An 18,650-nucleotide genomic window follows, 5' to 3' on the forward strand; every position below is an offset into this window, starting at 1 on the left:
GAGTTATAAACCACAGGATACAATTAGTCAGCCAGTTCACTCGTGACATCCCCCCGTTCAATAATAAAACACAGATCGTACACAGCCATTCAGCCCGCATCCCGGAGGCCGGGCGGCATAATACTCCACTCAATAGGAAAACATCACGGTGCACGTCCCATAGGGACCATGGTTGATATGTCGTTTTACGTATCTGCTTTTACCCCCCCACCCTCAACATCGCTCCCGTCAGCCATCCCAGTGGTAATCAGTGGTACCGCCCATGTCGGGACCTGCCCCAGGCGCTGTAAGTCTATCATGCCTGGCCGCTCCCCCCAGCCATTCCTCACTCCACACAGTACCCCACCATCCTATTAGATTCAAGGTGCCCTGGCGGGCAACCCTCTATTTGGCTTCCGACCCACCCCAAACTCTCATTAACCAACCCCCCCAAAGCCCCCCCCCCCCCCCCCCCCCCCCCCCCCCCTGGCAACTGCTAAGGTGTATGCCTCGTCCCGACGAGTTGGATGGATCCACTACAGTGCGGGTTATAATACTTCTTGTGTTCGCCCCGCGGTGTCCACCGGCCTAATTCTCACCTTCCTCATCCTCCACCAAAGAATCACGCAAGGCCTGCACCACTAACTCCCATGCACGCGCCGCATCCAATGCCTTCTCATTCCCCATCTTGACGGCCTGCTTCATCCGGAGCACACTCTCGCAGTCAGACCACCGCAGCAATTCATTCTTCCATCTACGCAGTGAGGGTCCCCCCCTGGACTTCCAATGCCACGATATTTCCCTTTGCGCCAATATCAGACCCAGATCAATGAATTTGCTCGTCACCTTGGTGTGTTTGGTGTGCGGGAACCAGAGCAGCAGGCATGCCGCCATATCGAATTCCACCTCCCTGTCAGTCACTTCGTTCAGGAGGTCCCCTACCTCCGCCCAGTAGGCCTCCAAGTGCGAGCACCCCCAAAACAAATGGTCCATGTCCGCTCCCAGAGACGAACACCGTGGGCATCGGGCATCCGGTACCTGAAAGTACCGCTGTAATTTCTCAGGGGTTAAGTAGGCCCTATGAAGCACATAGAAATGTACTTGCTGGAAGCGCGCATTTCTCGTGCCCTTCCACGTGCGCCGCAGGATGTGGCCCCATGCTGTGTCCGGTATGGGCCGGCCCACACTCTCCTCCCATTTAGTCTTGAGCCCCTGGAGCGGTTCCAGTCCCTCATTCAGCATCCTATTATGGAGGCACGTCACAGCTTTGAACGTACCTGCCGCCATTACCACATACTGGCACGCCATAGTCGTTGTCGGTTCCATGAGCCCCCCTTTCCAGTGCTTCTGTATGGCAGCCACCACCGCCGCGTGCAGGAGGAACCCCCCGTCGGGCAGCCCAAACTGGTCCCGGAGCGCTTCGAACGGTGCCAAAGCCCCGTCTATGTATAGGTCGCCTACTACCTGTAGTCCCGCCTCTTCCCAATCCAGCAATGGGGACCAATCTCCCCCGTGCCGCAAGGCCGTCAGCATGCCGATCGGGATCTCCGGTGCATAAGGCCGCGACGCCTTCGCTCTCCGAAGGCTCCTCTGCCAGCAAAGCCGGAGTGTCCGCTCCTCCATAGTGAGGCCCCGCAACTCGAGCCTCTGTTGCATGATAATATAGGACAGTACGTGGCGTTGTATCCCCCGGTCCCGGTCCTCCTCTGGACCCCGAAACACCCTAGCCACGTTCTGCGTAAGGACCTGCAACTGCGCCGCTAGATAATACAGCTCGAAATCGGGCACAGCCATGCCCCCTTCTATCTTGGGGCGAAGTAGCGTGTTCAGGGCCACTCTACGGCGGCCATGCCCCCATAGGAAGCCAATAATCATTGACCTCAGGTCTCTAAAGACCCCCTGAGGAATCCAGACAGGCAGCGTCCGAAAATAGTAGAGGAAGCGGGGGAGCGCCACCATTTTTAAAAGTGCAATCCTACCCAGAACCGTCAGCGGGAGGGTCGACCAGAAGGACAAGCTGCCCCTCAGTGCCCGGACACCTCGACCAATGTTGCCCTCCAATAGGTCCGCAGTCGCGTGGTAGATGCGGACTCCCAGATAGGTGAAACAAGATGGCTCCCAGACCACGCCCAAATCGCCGCCGGGGTCGGGCGATCCCGCTCTCAGCGGGAACACACAAGTCTTCGCCCAATTGACCTTAAGGCCCGATAGCCGGCCAAACTCCGACAACAGATCCATCGCTCCGTCCAATGCCTGTGCCGTGTCAGCGAGGTACAGGAGCAGGTCATCCGCATATAGCGATATATAGTGCCACTGCCCGCCGCTGGCTATCCCCGCGTACCTGTCACCCGACCTCGCATGGACCGCCAAAGGTTCCATCGCCAGAGCAAACAATAGGGGGGATAGGGAGCACCCCTGTCGCGTGCCCCTGCCCACCGGGTACGCCGCAGACACCAGACCGCCCAAACGCACCCTCGCCGTCGCCGAGGTATATAAGACCGTCGTCCACCTGCGGAACCCCTCGCCCATGCCAAACCTCTCCAACACTCCATCCAGGAAAGACCATTCTAAACTATCAAAGGCCTTCTCGATGTCCAAGGACAGGACCGCCGGAGCTCCCTCCCCGTCCAAGATGGCGTCCATTATTCCCACTAGGCGGCGAATATTCAGTGCCGTGCTCCTCGTGGGTATAAACCCGGCCTGGTCCCTGTGTACCAAGCCCGTCATGTGTGGGGCCAGCCTGGTGGCTAGGATTCGGCTCAGAATCTTGTAATCCACCGTCAGCATGGATAGCGGGCGATAGGACCTTACATCCGTTGCATCCCGGCCAGGCTTTAGGAGCGGCACAATCAAGGCCTCTCGCATGGACCCAGGCAATTCCCCAGCCTCAAAAGCTTCCGTATACACCACCAGAAGCCTGGGAGCCAAGCTGTCAACATACTGTTGGTAGAATTCAATCGGCAATCCGTCCACCCCGGGCGTTTTGTTACGGGCCATATGTTTGATGGCCACCCGTATTTCTGTGAGCGTGATCGGGCCACCCAGCTCCTTCGCGTCCTCTTCATCCAGGACCGGAAGCTACCTCTCCCCCAGGTATTCTGCAATGTCCTGAACCCCCACTCCCAGCTGACTCTGGTACAAATCCTCATAGTACCCCCTGAAACACTCCAATACCGCTGCCTGGGAGTACACCATCTCCCCCCCGCGCATTACTAATGCTGAGGACCGGGCAGCCCCTAAGTTCCGGGTTAGCTAGTCTGGCCAAGAGGGTGCCCACCTTGTCCCTTTCCGCATGTGCTCTGATGATATACTGCCTGTAGTCGTAACACCTTAAACGTTCTGTCTCGGTGGCAACCACTTCCTTCGCTTCCAATAACTGGGTCTGCAAATCCGGCCTAGCCGGCCTGCGGCGCTCCAAGTCCCTCAAAGTCTCTTCCGCTTTCATGAGTGCATTCAACACAGTCGTGCGAGCAGTCGAAAACCTACCCAAGCACACCCCTCTCACCACCACTTTCATTGCATCCCATTCAGTGGACCTACTCGTGGCCGTGCCCTCATTCACTCCGAAATAGCTATCAATGCCTTGCTGGACCGCGTCGCTGAACACAGAATCCTCAAGCGTCTCCGGCCGAAGCCGCCATGTTGGTATCGCTGAGCGCTCCCGCTGCCACTGAATGTGTACCAATAGGGGGTTATGATCTGAGATGGTCCTAGCCAGGTACTCCGTATGAGAAATCAATGGGGCTAGGGACCCACCGCAAAGCACTGAATCTATCCTGACATGCAGATCATGGAGAGCAGAGTAAAAGGAATAATCCCTGGCGACCCTGTGCCGCTCCCGCCAGACATCCAGCAACCCCCATCTATCCTGCCAGTCCTTCCTGTGCGCGGCCAACCTGCGCACCGGGGAGTCCACCACGGGGGGATGGGACCTATCCAGAGCCACATCCGTGATCGAATTAAAGTCCCCCCCCTAACACTATCGGGCCCGCCAGGAAAGAGGCCAAGGACCCCGAGAGGCCATCAAAATATCGAGCTTGATCAGTGTTCGGCGCGTACACACAGCAGAAAACCACATCCCGTCCATATAACCTCCCCTCCACCGCCACAAACCGGCCATCAGGATCCACAACTTGATTCAGCACTTGAAAGGGTATCCCCGCCCTCACCCAGATCAACACCCCCCTGGCATACGCTGAGTAAGTGGTGCCAAACACCTGGCCCGCCATCTTTTCTGCAAGGCAGCGCACTCTTTTTTGGTGAGATGAGTCTCCTGTAGCATAGCGATCTGAACCCCCCTACGCACTAGGTATGCATGAACTTTGTGACGTTTCACCATAGTTCGCAGCCCCCGGACATTCCACATCAGGCATTTCAAATTAGGTAATGTCCCCATTCCAACTTCGAGCAGTCCGATTCAAATAACGAAGGTTCATAGCCCCCCCAATGCAGTTGCCCCCCCCCAAACATACCCAAAACAGAAAAACTCCCCAGGACAGAGCACACGAACCCAATGTCAGCCCCCATCCAAACCTTGAACCAACTTCCCACACTCTTACCCTGTGGTCTCCACCACAGTTGGCCTTAAGGGCCCAAGGGGGGTGAGTTACCGCCGACCCCAGCTAGCGGAGCCCGCGCCCCGCGCCTTCATCCCCTACTAAGCACTCAGCCCCCCCACCCGGCAACCCGCCCTCCACCAACAGGATACCACCCTACCATGAAGTCTCGATCAAGTCCCAAAACAGTCTCAGCCGCAAAATATGCCATCCGATGTCTGTGGGGTCACTATCGGCCCCTTCGAGCTTTCCGCCTCTGAGAGATCTTCTCCCGTCCTGCTGCCTTCCCCGCCTGAGTCCGATTCTGCCAGTTCACTAGTCTGTTGCGACCCCGTAATGGCCGCCGTCGCTGCGAGTGCATCCCTCTTCTCCGCCGCCATTTGAGCCTCCCGTTTCTCCCGCTGGCGCCTGTTGCGGGACCTGATGCGCTGCGATTGCCTCACCCGGGGCGGCTTAGGCTGGTCTCGTCTACTTTTATGCGACCTGTCCGTCCCCGCTCTATACGACTCCAGCCATTGCCAAACTTCATCCGGAGTCTGAAAAAAGTGCGTAGTGCCATCCATTATGATCCGCAGCTTGGCCGGGTAGAGCAAGGAGTACTGGATGCCTTCCTCCCTGAGCTCCTTCTTCACCGCTAGGTACGATGCCCTGTTCTTCTGGACCGCTTGGGTGTAGTCCGGGAATATCGTGACCTTACTGTTCTCCACCTCATATGGGCCCGACATCCTAGCCCGCTGGATGAGGAGATCCCGGTCCTTGTAGTGGAGGAGCCGCACCACCATCGGTCGGGGGGGGCGGCCAAGCCCCGGCGGGCGAGCAGGTACCCGGTGAGCTCGCTCCAGAGTGAAAAAAGGAGTAAGCCCCTCCGGCGCTACCACAGTGCGGAACCAGGTCTCCATATAGGCCACCGCATCCTCCCCCTCAATCCGTTCCGGCAGGCCTACGACCCGCACGTTGTTCCGTCTATTGCGGCCTTCGGCATCCTCCGCCCGTCGCTCCAGCGAGTCCAACCGGGCCAATATATCCGTGATCCTGTGTTCCGCGGTCACCACCGATGGCTTCAGGTCCAGCAACAGTTGGTCATGGTCCTTGACCCTGTCCGCCAGCTTCGCGTGGTCCGCTCGTAGCAGCCCCAGGCCCGTGGCCACTTGGGCGATGTCTTGGTGCAGCGCCTCCTTGGTCGAGGTGATCGCATCGAGGATGGCATCCAAACGCCGGTTCAGCCGCTGTTCCTGGCCCAGCTCCGGGGAGGGAATCTCGCCCAGCCGAGTTGACGTCGCCGGGTCCCCCTCAGCGCGCTCCTCGGCCATCGGCCCTCCGGTCGCCGCCATTCCAGGGTGCTGCGTCACAGGCCCAGGAGCCCGCTTGGCGTCTGCGCTCGTAGTTCAGTGCCAGCCCCCTGGCACCGGGCAGTGTTCAATGTCGCCACCGATGCCCTCGGGAGCAATGACCAGCTTGACGAACTCCGTTCAGCTGACCCCCTCGGAAGCCTGAGGGGGGAAGGATGGGTCTCGGGACCGCGGCCAGCGAGGGTCCCCAAGGTCCGGGCGAGGCAAGTCAGCGTCCCCTGGTCTCTGGACACAGCACCGCTGATCCTAGTGCCTCGAACAGCCGATTGCAGGATCTCCTGCCAGTCTGCGACAACTCGGCTCAAAGCTGAAGTCCGGGGCCGCCCGACCTCCTCGCCGCCATTTTCTTCGCACTCTCGGCAACACCTCGGTCGTCTCCTCGACTCGGTCTCCTCGGGGCCAGCAGTCCCCCAGCGACTCTCCGATCGTGCCCGGCTGTCCCCTTACACTTCAGAGGGCAGGAGCGTCGTCTCCGGGTCGCCCAGGGTACCGAAAACAGGAGAATTAGCGGGATTCCGCGCGGAGCTGCGAGCTCACGCCGCCATCCCGATCGGCGTCCAAGCCACGCCCCAACACTGTTTTTGAGCTTATAAACATTGCGTCTTCCTCTGGAAAAGCTTAAGGGTTAACATGTAAATGTAAAGTTAAAGCGGGCTGTTAATAAATAAAGGCGCGCGGCCCTGCTGTGTCGCTGGGAGGGGTCTACTTTGGAGCGAATCCCACAAAGAACACTGCAAGCAGACGAGCCCAAAGTGAAAGCAGCGCTGTTAATAAATAAATGTGCGCTGCAATGCTGTGCCGAAGGTGGCAGGTTTGCTTTTGAGGAAAGGTTAAGAAACACTTTAGGAACACACAGGCACTGTCAATAATTATGTTTATTTTATAGACAACGGGAGTATGAACCCATCAACCACGTTGGGATTGGGGTTTGAAATAGCAAAAAATATATGGTATCCCAACAGGTAGAAGTATAAGGAACAATTTTAGATGAGATATGTAAAAAACATCTGCAGGAAGGGAAGGAAAGGAAACTCAATACATCCGTATAAAGTGCCAAAGGCATCATGTTTATCAAATGAAAACAGGGTTTAGTACAGTTATGACAGGACTGTAGTAAAACAAATAATACAACCCAAATTGTACTTGGTGCGTGAGCAGTGCAATTAGTGAGCAAGGTGGCGACGCAAGTGACAAAAGGATCAGCGTGGACGGCGCAGTGAAAATTGGTGTCAATAATGTACAGTGTTAAAAGAACAAAAATATGGCTACAAATGATTTCCAAGAAGTATGTTTGTGAAGTAGCTTAGGTCCATATTGTGGGTAGCGCCTATATATGGGCTGAGTAGTCAACGGCGTTTCGATCCATGTGAATGTGGATCATCTTCAGGACTGGGTTGTGCGTGAAGGAACAGTGCTTGGGCGGGTGGTGAAACTCGTCCCAGGAGAGCGCTTGTACTATGGCAGGGGTGAGTCCTGGTTGCCGTAGAGGTGGTGACTGGAACAATCGAGGATAAAGATCCCGTGCCGAGGCGTCAAGGGAATCTGTACATTCCGCATACTGACAAATCCGACCTACCGCCACAAAACCACTGCCTAACAAAGTTTTGAGACGTTTTTTGAAATCTATTTTCTGGCAAGAGCGAATTGCAACCGACGAGCCGTTTGCTCCAGTGCCAAGCGGCCAGGTAAGTAAAAGAGTGACCACCACTTTTTGCCCGAACAATGCAATGGGCAAGCGCCATGGCAAGAGACAATGACTTAAGAGTCTTTCTGGGGTTGTAAAAACGGACACAACTGTGGAGATTATTTGCTTCCAATTTGTAATCCGTGAACTGATTTCAGAGTAGACTGAAAGCCATCACTCTCAGAGGAAGTAGACAAACTAATCTGGCTGCCGCATTTTGAAATGTTTAAAGACCTGAGAGGGCATCATTGATACCTACATACAGAGTAACACCGTAGTCCAGATGGTTGTTGATTAAGGTTTGCGTAATAAATAGCCTGCAATGTAAGGGGATCCAATTGCAAATTTCCCTAAGCATGCGTTGAATCCTGTAGCAGGAGACACGGATAGAAGAGATCTGTGTTCTCATACTGAGCAAATGTTCTGTCAGGATGCCCAGGCATCTTGCTTCCTTTTTTAAAAAAAAATACTTTAATGAGCGATTTCCTGAGCTTAAATTGCCACAATTTATCTGACCATGTGCCGCTAACTTTGCCAAACCCGACATTCTCAGTCTTGCCCCCATTAAGTTTGAGACAATTTGGTGTCATCCAAAGAGCTTCGGACCTCATCCATTCACAAAATCTGGTTCTGGTGGACTGTGCATTGGATATGAACAGAGAGCCATCCGCGCATGAAAGTACCTCAAATCTGTACTCGGAGACAACAGTAGGCAGTGGGTTAAGAATATATTAACGAGCATTGGCACAGCCAATAGGTCTCGCCTTTGGGACCTTTAAGTGTTTAACCAGAGATATTGGCAATGTTTTTACGGTATTTTGTAAAGCAATGTAGCTGCTGTGTTCAGTACTGTAAAGTTTGTGTGCAAGTTGTGCTTAGTGTAGTGACGTAAGGGGAGTGGCATGGTGTGGAATGTAGTGGTGAGTTGTGGTATGATGTGTGTGGTGGGAGGTGGGTGTCTACTGTGTTTTGCTGGTGTGTATGTTGGTGGTATATGTAAGTTTGCATCCCCCAAAAAACAATTGTAATGATATTAATTATGTGCGTAGTGTGATGCAGTTAGTGTGTTTTGTAATGTTTTTTTAATTAAATACATTGTTTTGTTAGTTGTGGGGTTTTTTCTAGACAGCTATGTAAAGGCTATATTTGAATGCAATTATAATTTGAAAATTTCTGCAAAAAAGCTGCCTGAGGTAAATGCGGCTATAAGTTCCCAGTCAGAGTGTGGGGCAGGACAAAATGGATACCTGAGCTGGTGGGGGAAGAACACCGTGGATGCCTGGATCAGTCCCATGGGGGCAGCACACAGGGGTTACCTTGTGCTGGGCAGCTTGCCATAGAGTCGTTGGACAGAACAGACCAACTGCCTGTGTTAAACGTGTGGGGCAGGATGAGCTGGTTAAGGCTGTTATATAGTTGATAAAGCACATCTCTTAATACATAAATAAAGTATGAGGCTCACAGGTTCAAACCATGACAAAGGGAATCATCTTTCGGAGATGATTAAGTGATGAGGATTGTGTAAAGTATTATTTGCTGCACGGCAATCTGAGTTTAGATGGTTGTCCACACCCCACCATGCAGGCAACATACCCGGATTACATATATTTTACCTAACCTTTGCTCTGACATTTCCAAATTATATAGAATTCACTGGTACACCGTGCAATTTTGCTCCAACATGTTTTAGGTACGTAGGTTCTTCGCACACAACTTCGGTTTTACACCTACATTTCGAAAGAAGATTGATTGTGTCCATATGTTTGATTTTCATAGATTGCACCGATAACTAGCAATTTTACATCATTTGACTGTGCTCACTGATTTTCGCAGGATCACGTCACACAATGAGAGAGTGACAAAGGCACGGCTGTCTCGTGGGTCAGTCCCCATATCGATCCTTATTGTGTAGCGTATACTCTGGTGCTCAGTAGATCGCCCTGAAGCTGCAGTGCACGGCGCTGTACAAAATATTCTAAACATAAAGCACTAGACTGTAGTCTTACAATTGTCGGTCACCATTACTGACTTCTCTATACCTCTCACAGTACATAGAGATGAGTTGAAACGCAGCATACAGCGCCTGAAAAAAAAACATGAAATATGTAACAGTATTAAACTGCTGAACGACACCCACAAACTGTGCCTTTAATATCAGAATGTCTTTGCGCCACACCATCCAATCCTGCCCCAGGGCTCTAATCTTGAAATGCTGGAAACAGGTCTTCTGACTTACAACAATATATCGATTTTTATAACGTGGAAATAATAATAGCCTCGCCTTCTTAGTTGGCGCTATAGTCTGGAACATCCAAGAGCTTTTTAATGGTGTTGCTAAGGAATAGCCCGAATTGCGTTTGGTGGCAACGGATGTATATTTTATTTCTTTACACATGTAACAGCCCTGACGAACTTGTATCCCGTCTTCCTCAGGATACCCTGAGGAGTGACCAGTAGGAGCTATAACCCACTGAGCTATCCCCGATGTATTGCCCCCACCAAAGCGGGATCGAAATGTCAGAGGGCGCGGATACCCAGGAGAGCATAGTTTGAACCCAGTCTCGAGGCCCGGTAGCTTCTAACCTACTCTGAGTGGGAATGCCATCATGTGCAGAATAGAAGCAGCAAGTGACTCTGAGTGAGTAGCACGTGTCCTGGTATTTACCCAAATTCACTGAAATTCGATTCCGTTCCACAACTGGTGAGACCCCAACCAGTGGGAGCGGGAGCACAACTCCTGGGAGGAGAGACAACATGTATCGTAGGGGGAAACCTCCACCACTGGAAATGTGTGGTAGCTCAACAGTTGGAAGAAGGGTGAGAGAAGTAGGGGGATACCCTATACTCTGGGGATGTGGGTAAAACCATGGCCGCGGGGAGGAAAGCGAGACCCTACCTACTGGCAACAAGGTGAGCTCCATATTTAAAGAGGTGAGTAAGATCCTAACTACTGGGCATGAGAGTGATATCCATCCTCTGGGGAGGAGGGCGAGACTATGACTGCTGACAATGAGGGTGAGACCCGATGAGGCTGAGACCCCTTCACAGGGGAGAAAGGAGGGACCATAAGGGTCTGCAGGATATGCAGCGTCTTGGATCGCTCTCACCTCCTGCCATGCGAGGGCTTTCGGGTTATGAAGAGGTCGAGCGAGCGTGTTGTCATGACTACGCTCTGAAGATTTTCTGAGCTCGTCATGATCAGAGACCAACTGAGCCAATGCATAGCGAATGCGACGAGATAAAAGCACGACTAGGAATGCATCTGCCACCTTGCGCTCCGCTGCTTGCTCCCAAGAGCAAAACGCAGTGGGAGTGAACCTTTGCTGAAGAGGTGGGACATTCACCAACCTTTAGTCATTTGCAGGCTATGATTACTAAAGGACACACGCAAAAGACAACCCAATGGGTTGGGGGGAGTCAGACCTACACCGAGAAGTTTAGAGTGCTTACAAGAAGCCTCGCAGAGCAGCGCATGCACGCTGGCTCAGGCTCGCCCTAAAAAGGGTGGGGCTAAGGGATGATCCCAGTGGAACTACCCAAGATGTACAGGTGGTATTAGATGTAGAAGGCGGGAGATAAATTGCATGAGATCTGGGGGACCGAAAGAAATGTAACCAGGCCAGAGCTTTAGAACAGATCCCAGTCTTGCACAGCCTCTTGATCAAGATCACATGGGAGACTTATCAAAGGCTGATGTGAGATAGAGTCGGACATCGTCCCAGGTCTTCCCTCATCCTAACTGATTCAGATTGCATCTACGGCTGCCAGGAGAACGATTTTGGTACTTTGCTCTGTTCTGATTCCAGTCTGAGAAGAGAAAAGTGTATAATTTTCTTCCAGATGCAGGGATAACTGCATATTGATGATTTTTCCAATGGCTTGGCTGGGAAAGAGGATGTGATTCGAATGGTTACCTGGATAAGCAGAGAGTGTCTGGAGTAAGGGGAGCCCTTTGGCATGTTTTGATGCGTCAAATACTCTGGCTGTGGTAAGAGAGAGGTTGAAAAGCTCCACCAGAGGCAAGAGGAGCCCGAATGGGTAAGAACAAATGATGTGGCATGAACACTGGTCGTCCAAGGAGCCTGAAGAGATGGACTTCATCGTATATTCAATGTCTTGGACTGTAATTCCTTGAAGGCGCCTAAGCAGCTCTGTGCGTGCGCCAGAGTGTGGCTGCTATTGTGAATAGACTAGAGACTGAATCTCAAGTTGAAAGTCCAAATTATTATAAGTCTTCGTAATGTTGTGACAGTAACAGATAAAGAAAGTCTCACAAAGTTTAAGGGGGTGGAATAGAAGATTTGCAAGACGAGGAATCAGAAACTTAATTTACAACTGTTGGTGCTGGACTCCGGATACTGGGTTCAGTTTGTGTCGGCTGGGCTCACTCTATGTCCTGTACATATTGGGAATGTCCATAGGTTGTGCTCTCAGGGTACTTGAAGCTGACCTACGGGACAGAGCAACGGCCTACGGTGATTTGGCTTACAGGAGGGGCTTGTGCCCGAAGAGTTCCCTTTTAGGTCTTGACCTAAAGCATTGCTTTAGCAATGTTTGTTTGTCGAGAATTCTAGTAAGCAGTACGAAAACTCTACCAAAACTGCAGATTAGACACAGTTCATGTGAGACAGGCGCGTGCACAAACTAGCCACGTGACATACCACTATTTGTCTGTGCCTCGCATCAGACTTCAAAGCCTGCCGCTCCCCCGCCCACGGCATCAGACTTCAAAGGAATGCGCTCCCACTCCGGCTATCTTTCTCTTCCTTCCTCTCCCGTCTTTTCTATAATCTTGTTTATATTGTATTTCCTTCTCCCGCTCGACGCCAAACACCCCATCACCCTTTGCTTGTGGTGGCTGCCGCTGTGGCTGAGCACCTAGTTAGACGCGTGCAGCTCTTGCATTGTCTCAGCCTTTTATCCTTCCGAGGCCAATAACATGATGCAATTAATTTGGTTGTGAATCACCCTCTACCAGACATTAACCCCAAGGTAGCTCAGTAATTTCAGCGCTCGCTGCTGATATTTTGCCACTCATCTGCTGGTCAAGCATTCAAACGCTCCCAGGGCTAATCAAGCCTTTCTTACTTCAGATGTCGAGTTACAGAGTACATTTAAACTGATTGATGGTGGCAGCATGTACCTCCCGTGCATACAGACAGAAAGGATCCTGTCATGCTACACTATGACACACCAACCTAGTTGGTGTCATGCTTCATCATCGGGCCCACCACAGTGACACCGAATGTGTCCCGGGTGTGCTGCGACTCCAGATTACTGAGGAGCTGGTATTCTTACTGAGTGTGCAGTGTAGGTGAGAATGAAGGTGAAAGGTTTTTAAAAGCTATACAGGTGGTCCCAGTTCCCGAGGGTAAGAGGTAAATTTAATACCTGGGCCCCTGTTAGCAAGATAAAAAGGCTGTGGACGATGTGGAGTATATTAGGGGCTCCTACGTCCTTGTGGTCTACATGTTTCAGCCAGGCCTTTTGATTAAAACTGGCTTTCCTCAGGACCAAATGAGTATGTGTGGGTGAAAATAAACTATATTAAGTGAAAGTGTGTGGTAAAAAAGTGTTGCACTCGCTAAGGTGCCGTACGTGTAAGAGGGGGATTCCCTCTGCTTTACTGTACATAAAACACAAAGACAGTACAGACATACAAAAAGAGTCATTGAGAATGGTATTAACCAAAACACAACAAATAGCCGGCTTCTGGTGTGCGTGAGCGACCTAGAGCGGCAAGTAACAACGCCATGAGTGTGCCATGGCTAAGGTGAACTATGGCGGTTAAATATTAAACGCAGTGGCAGTGGTGGGCTACACAGCGAAACAGGCATAGCGTGAGGTACAGGTAAGTATGGTACATAATTCCTCACACTTGCTACTTGCTGTTAAAGCCTCATGGGTCACTTGGCAGGGAGGGAAAGAAGATCCTAAATGTTTGTAGAGGATTACAGTTAGGATAGTACCTGTGGAGAGAAATTGTTGCTTACCCAGAGCGTTGTGCAGAGATCAAGCTTACTCACGGTATTTCCGATCAGCGGTTCCTGCGACCTATCGTCCTGCTCCAGTGTCCCGAATGAGTTTTGCCAGAGTCAGGTATGGGCTTAAATAGCCGGTTTGATTGTTATCACCTGGAGAGGGGAGAGGGCGCGGTCGCGTTTCCTTTTTAGAGCGCGGGCGCTGGGAGCTAGCGGTCTGCGTGTTGCGCATGCGCGATGTGAGGTTTCCAGTGCATGCGTGGTAGAGGTGTGTGCGAGCGCTATCCATTCGCGCATGCGCCATGGTACCAGGACTAGGTTAGCATAGGTAGTGGCATGTGCGTGCGCAACGGGAGCAAAAAGGGAAAGAAACCCGTGTGGGTCTTTTAAAGTTTAAAAAGCAACAACAGCGATTGCAAGGTATATAGGCAAAGAAGGCAATTACAGAGTAGGGACAGACCACGAGTCTGAGCGCAGACAGGGATACTGACCAATACTTTACATAGGAGTGTTTATCTCGCCAGAGCATTCCACGGGATGGAATCATTGAGCCCCTCTATATGGGTAGAAAGGCGGTAAATCCAGCGTTGCTCTTTGGTGAGCAGAGTCTTCTCATCACAAGCTGAAAGTGCGAATTGTTCGATGACCGTCCAGGTGAAATCATTCGGGGTGTGATTTTGCACGATGAAGTGCTGGGTCAGTTTGCTGATGTTTTTACCACAGCGCATGGTGCTCCTGTGTTCAGTCATCCTGGTTCTAACCTTCCTGGTCGTCATGCCTATGTATCTCAAGCCACAGCGACAGGTGATTAGGTATACTAGGTTAGATGAATTACAGTTCGTGAATTGTCGTTGTGTCCAGGTTTTTCCATCTTCCAACGACAATGTTTTGGAAGGGGTAGTCAGGTGGCAGACGCTACAGTTGTAACATGGTTGGTGGCCTGTTAGTTCTGGTAGGCCCCAAGTGTTTAAAATTGTATGGCCGGTTTGCTGTGTTTTTCTGGGTCTCGTGGTTACCAGCTGATCCTTCAGATTTTGTGCTCTTTTGTATGCAAAGCGGGGGAGGTCCCAGTTCCTCGCGCCTGAATTGATGATCTTCCAATTTTTGCGAATTATGCTGGAGACCTGATTGGAGGCGGTGTTATAGGTGGTGACACACGTCATGATGGGTGTTTCTGGTGGTCTGACCACGGTCTCAAGAAGGGCCTCCCTGTTTTGGTTGCGTGCTCGTTTACAGGATTTTGTGATGATTCTGGATGGGTAGCCACGGTCTCCCAACTTGTGGACCAAGGCTTTTGACTGGTGTTTGAAGTCATGGAGGTTGCTGCAGTTCCGGCGAATGCGCAGGAACTGTCCAAATGGCAGGTTCTCTCTCAAAGGTCTGGGGTGGAAACTGTCAAAACGCAACAACGAGTTCCTGGAAGTCGGTTTGTAATGAGTCGTTGTGGTCAGACCCCCCTGATCAGCTTTTATGTTGAGGTCCAGAAACGCCAGTTCAGTAGAACTGCTAGTGCAGGTGAACTTTAGAAAGGGATCAAGGCTATTGATCCAGGTGAGAAAATCTTTCAATGTCTCCTCATTGCCTTCCCAGACAATGAGGATATCGTCAATATATCGACGCCAAATTGTTATATTTGCTGAGTAGGGGTTCGTGGGGGCTTCGATATTTGTCTGCTCAAAGTGGTGGACATATAGCCCCGCCACGCTCGGCGCAAAGACACTGCCCATCGAGGTACCATTCGTTTGTAAGAAGAATGTATCTTCGTATTGGAAATAGTTCTCTTTTAATGCCAGCGTGGCGCAATCCAAGATGAAGTGACGGGGTGTACGATGTTGCCAGTCAATCTCCATCAAGACATCATGGAGTACCTTCAGTGTGGCATCCTGAGGGAGGCTCGTATATAGGCTCTCCACGTCCAATCCCACCAGGAGGTGTTTGTCTCTATCGAAACTGACATCCTTGATGATGTTAAGGAGGTGCTTCGTGTCTTTGACGTAGGATGGAGTTTTCTGAACCAATGGGTTGAGGTAGTGATCGCAGAACCGTGATAACGGTTCTAGGAGGGACTTTATCCCTGACACTATGGGTCTGCCCGGTGGTGGGGTGACCCCTTTATGCACCTTGGGCATGATGTAAAAGTAGGGTACTTTTGCATCACGTGTGTTGAGATACTCAGCTTCTTGCTTTGAGATGTATTCTGCGTCAGAAGCCTCCTGTACTAGTTCTGTGATCTTTTTTTGTAGATCTTTGGATGGGTATTTGGTATTGGTATTTGGGTATTGGTCAGTATCCCTGTCTGCGCTCAGACTCGTGGTCTGTCCCTACTCTGTAATTGCCTTCTTTGCCTATATACCTTGCAATCGCTGTTGTTGCTTTTTAAACTTTAAAAGACCCACACGGGTTTCTTTCCCTTTTTGCTCCCGTTGCGCACGCACATGCCACTACCTATGCTAACCTAGTCCTGGTACCATGGCGCATGCGCGAATGGATAGCGCTCGCACACACCTCTACCACGCATGCACTGGAAACCTCACATCGCGCATGCGCAACACGCAGACCGCTAGCTCCCAGCGCCCGCGCTCTAAAAAGGAAACGCGACCGCGCCCTCTCCCCTCTCCAGGTGATAACAATCAAACCGGCTATTTAAGCCCATACCTGACTCTGGCAAAACTCATTCGGGACACTGGAGCAGGACGATAGGTCGCAGGAACCGCTGATCGGAAATACCGTGAGTAAGCTTGATCTCTGCACAACGCTCTGGGTAAGCAACAATTTCTCTCCACAGGTACTATCCTAACTGTAATCCTCTACAAACATTTAGGATCTTCTTTCCCTCCCTGCCAAGTGACCCATGAGGCTTTAACAGCAAGTAGCAAGTGTGAGGAATTATGTACCATACTTACCTGTACCTCACGCTATGCCTGTTTCGCTGTGTAGCCCACCACTGCCACTGCGTTTAATATTTAACCGCCATAGTTCACCTTAGCCATGGCACACTCATGGCGTTGTTACTTGCCGCTCTAGGTCGCTCACGCACACCAGAAGCCGGCTATTTGTTGTGTTTTGGTTAATACCATTCTCAATGACTCTTTTTGTATGTCTGTACTGTCTTTGTGTTTTATGTACAGTAAAGCAGAGGGAATCCCCCTCTTACACGTACGGCACCTTAGCGAGTGCAACACTTTTTTACCACACACTTTCACTTAATATAGTTTATTTTCACCCACACATACTCATTTGGTCCTGAGGAAAGCCAGTTTTAATCAAAAGGCCTGGCTGAAACATGTAGACCACAAGGACGTAGGAGCCCCTAATATACTCCACATCGTCCACAGCCTTTTTATCTTGCTAACAGGGGCCCAGGTATTAAATTTACCTCTTACCCTCGGGAACTGGGACCACCTGTATAGCTTTTAAAAACCTTTCACCTTCATTCTCACCTACACTGCACACTCAGTAAGAATACCAGCTCCTCAGTAATCTGGAGTCGCAGCACACCCGGGACACATTCGGTGTCACTGTGGTGGGCCCGATGATGAAGCATGACACCAACTAGGTTGGTGTGTGAGGGCTTCATGACCAAACCTAAGGGTTTGCCCACAGATATACCTTCTGAGTTTCCTCTAACACAACATAGCTAGTCCTATATTGATATCTCTACATATAACCAGGGGACCCGGACTGGCTTACCTAGTCCTCTCTCTCCCTTTTGATTTGCTGATGCTACACTATGAAACACATTATTTTCTTGTGCGTTACAACTTTAAATTGCGCCGCCCACCATGCAGCTGTCGTCGCCATGTTGTGGGATGTGGCTGTCGAGGTTTGTGGCCCGAGCGCAGTCTACTTTTATGTCCGTCCGCTGATTGTTTTCTCTAATTGCTGCCCTGCTTTCTAAAGAAAGCAGCGGCTTGTTTTGCTATCGGACCAGTAAGCCCGGAGAGGGCCGACGCTCCGGAAATGTCTGCACAATGATCGCTCCGGATAATCCACGGCCTATATAATGGGGAGGTAATTAAGGCCGATGTGAAAAGGGGAGCCATATATTTCCATGCATACCTCGAATGCAGGCAATTTAAGCCGTTGCACTGCAGCAATTATCCCATTAATTTGGTAATACTTAAAAAATGTAAACGTGCTATTTACTGTGCAACGGAGCTGCAATTTTCTAGGTTTCCTGGCAGCGGCTGGCACAGCTGTGTTCCTGTTAACAGCGATACTTTAGCACACAAACTGCTTACAAACACAAAATGTGCTTTCAAACGAAATTTGTCAAATAGGATTTTGCAGAGTGAAAATGTTTTTACCCAGCTTCATCAACATTAGCACCACAGGTACAACATGGGCAGCAGATGTGACAGCCATGCTTCAACAAAGGGAATGAGCAAAGCGAGCCACAGTCCCCCCTACCCTGCGCGCACACGCACAAGCACGCATGCACAAGCACGCACGCACACACACACGGTACAACAGACAGGCAGCATTAGCTTCTCTCTCATACACACAGGTACAATGCAAGCTTCCTGTGTCATTAAATCTTTGAGTTATTGTGTCACATTACCTCAATTGGGGCACAACGTGTGATAGGGTCACAGAAAAACGTACAGTAATGCTGGAATGCAGAGAAGATATACAGTTAAGAGGAAAAAAGTTCTGTTATCACTCAACATATCCAAAGTACTGTGTCTAGTATTGAGTCCAGTTCAGGAGGCTGGGTCTGGAGTGATATAGTCAGTTCTGGTAATCACTTGCAGAGTGATGCGTTCAATTTTGCAGGGCTTCCCTTCATTGCACCCATTTCTGGGGGCCTCTTTTGGAATGATGTGCTGAGATCTGGAAGTTTCCGCTGCCAGATTGTGCTCAGTTCTGGTAGCTCCATATGGAGTGCTGTCCTCAATTCCTAAGAACACGTCTGCAGTGAGTGTGTCAAGGGCTGGAAGGCCAACTGAACTTTTGTGTCCAGTTCTGGAGGCCTCAACTGACTTTTGTGACTAGTTATGGAGGCCTCACCTGGACCCCAGAGACCAGCTCTGGAGGTCTCCTCAAGAGTACTGTTTCCAGCTCTAGAGGTCAACTCTGACATATTGGGTTCAAATTTGGA

At 50.9% G+C, this 18,650-nt stretch overlaps 1 protein-coding gene across 4 annotated transcripts in view; it reads left to right on the plus strand.

Annotated features, from left to right (window-relative positions):
- The window catches only part of SLC5A6 (solute carrier family 5 member 6), a 327,265-nt gene that overhangs the window by 87,929 nt on the left and 220,686 nt on the right, over window positions 1–18,650 (plus strand). The window lies entirely within an intron of this gene.

The sequence above is a fragment of the Lissotriton vulgaris genome, chromosome 6 (assembly GCF_964263255.1).
Source record: "Lissotriton vulgaris chromosome 6, aLisVul1.2, whole genome shotgun sequence".
NCBI classification, from domain to species: Eukaryota; Metazoa; Chordata; class Amphibia; order Caudata; family Salamandridae; genus Lissotriton; species Lissotriton vulgaris.